The following is a 2369-nucleotide window of genomic DNA, read 5'->3' on the forward strand; positions in this document are numbered from 1 at the left end:
GATTTCTGCCTGAAAATTGGCTTTTTTTTCCCCTGTGGGATTTCTGCCTGAAAACTGGCTTTACCGGTGAGATTTCTGCCTGTAAATTGGCTTTTTTCCTGTGGAATTTCTGCCTGAAAATTGGCTTTACCGGTGAGATTTCTGCCTGAATTCATGGGGATTTAGGGATTCAGGTGTGCGGTTCAACCATTAAAACTAGCCTGAGAAATGGGCTTGACCTGTGAGATTTCTGCCTGAAAATTGGCTTTTCCAGTGAGATTTCTGCCTGGAAATCACCTTTCCGGTGAGATTTCTGCCTGAATTAATGGGGATTTAGATATGAAAATTGGCTTTCCCAGTGAGATTTCTGCCTGAATTCATGGGGATTGAGATCTCATTGTGAAGCTCTACCTGTGTGACATCGGCCTGGGGTTCAACCTTTAAAACCAGCCTGAAAAAATGGGCTTGACCTGTGAGATTTCTGCCTGAAAATTGACTTGACCGGTGAGATTTCTGCCTGAAAATTGGCTTTACCAGTCAGATTTCTGCCTGAATTAATGGGGATTTAGATATGAAAATTGGCTTTCCCAGTGAGATTTCTGCCTGAATTCATGGGGATTGAGATCTCATTGTGAAGCTCTACCTGTGTGACATCGGCCTGGGGTTCAACCTTTAAAACCAGCCTGAAAATGGGCTTTACCTGTGAGATTTCTGCCTGAAAATTGGCTTGACCGGTGAGATTTCTGCCTGATTTCAGGGGATTGAGATCTCATTGTGAAGCTCTACCTGTGTGACATCGGCCTGCAGTTCAACCTTTAAAACCAGCCCGAAAATGGGCTTTACCTGTGAGATTTCTGCCTGAAAATTGGCTTTGCCAGTGAGTTTTCTGCATGAAAATTGGCTTTACCAGTGATATTTCTGCCTGAATTCATGAGGATTTAGGCATTAAAGAGATGAAAATTCTCACGCTCTACCTGGTGGATTGCGGCCTGAATTAGAGGGGAATTAGACATGGAGTCTGAAAAATTGGCTTTACAGGTGAGATTTCTGCCTGAAAATTGGCTTTACCGGTGAGATTTCTGCCTGAAAATTGGCTTTACCGGTGAGATTTCTGCCTGAAAATTGGCTTTTTTTCCTGTGGGATTTCTGCCTGAAAACTGGCTTTACCGGTGAGATTTCTGCCTGAAAATTGGCTTTACAGGTGAGATTTCTGCCTGAAAACTGGCTTTACCGGTGAGATTTCTGCTTGAAAATTGGCTTTTTTCCCCTGTGGGATTTCTGCCTGAAAATTGGCTTTACCGGTGAGATTTCTGCCTGAATTCATGGAGATTGAGAGCTCATTGTGAAGCTCTACCTGTGTGACATCGGCCTGCAGTTCAACCTTTAAAACCAGCCTGAAAAATAGGCCTGACCTGTGAGATTTCTGCCTGAAAATTGGCTTGACCAGTGAGATTTCTGCCTGAAAATTGGCTTTTTTTCCCTGTGCGATTTCTGCCTGAAAACTGGCTTGACCGGTGAGATTTCTGCCTGAAAATTGGCTTTACCAGTCAGATTTCTGCCTGAATTAACGGGGATTTAGATATGAAAATCGGCTTTACCGGTGAGATTTCTGCCTGTAAATTGGCTTTTTTCCTGTGGAATTTCTGCCTGAAAATTCATGGGGATTTAGATCTCATTGTGAAGCTCTACCTGTGTGACATCGGCCTGGGGTTCAACCTTTAAAACCAGCCTAAAAAATGGGCTTGACCTGTGAGATTTCTGCCTGAAAATTGGCTTAACCGGTGAGATTTCTGCCTGAATTCATGGGGATTGAGATCTCATTGTGAAGCTCTACCTGTGTGACATCGGCCTGGGGTTCAACCTCTAAAACCAGCCTGAAAAATGGGCTTGACCTGTGAGATTTCTGCCTGAAAATTGGCTTGACCGGTGAGATTTCTGCCTGAAAATTGGCTTTACCAGTCAGATTTCTGCCTGAATTAATGGGGATTTAGATATGAAAATCGGCTCTACCGGTCAGATTTCTGCCTGAAAATTGGCTTTACCGGTGAGATTTCTGCCTGAATTCATGGGGATTTAGGTATTAAAGAGAGGAAAATTCTCGCGCTCTACCTGGTGGATTGCGGCCTGAATTAGAGGGGAATTAGACATGGAGTCTGAAAAATTGGCTTTACAGGTGAGATTTCTGCCTGAAAATTGGCTTTACCAGTGAGATTTCTGCCTGAAAATTGGCTTTTTTTTCCTGTGGGATTTCTGCCTGAAAACTGGCTTTACTGGTGAGATTTCTGCCTGTAAATTGGATATTTTCCTGTGGAATTTCTGCCTGAAAATTGGCTTTACCGGTGAGATTTCTGCCTGAAAATTGGCTTTTTTTCCCTGTGGGATATCTGCCT

The sequence above is a fragment of the Podarcis cretensis genome, assembly GCF_951804945.1.
Source record: "Podarcis cretensis genome assembly, contig: SCAFFOLD_27, whole genome shotgun sequence".
In the NCBI taxonomy this organism is placed as follows: domain Eukaryota; kingdom Metazoa; phylum Chordata; class Lepidosauria; order Squamata; family Lacertidae; genus Podarcis; species Podarcis cretensis.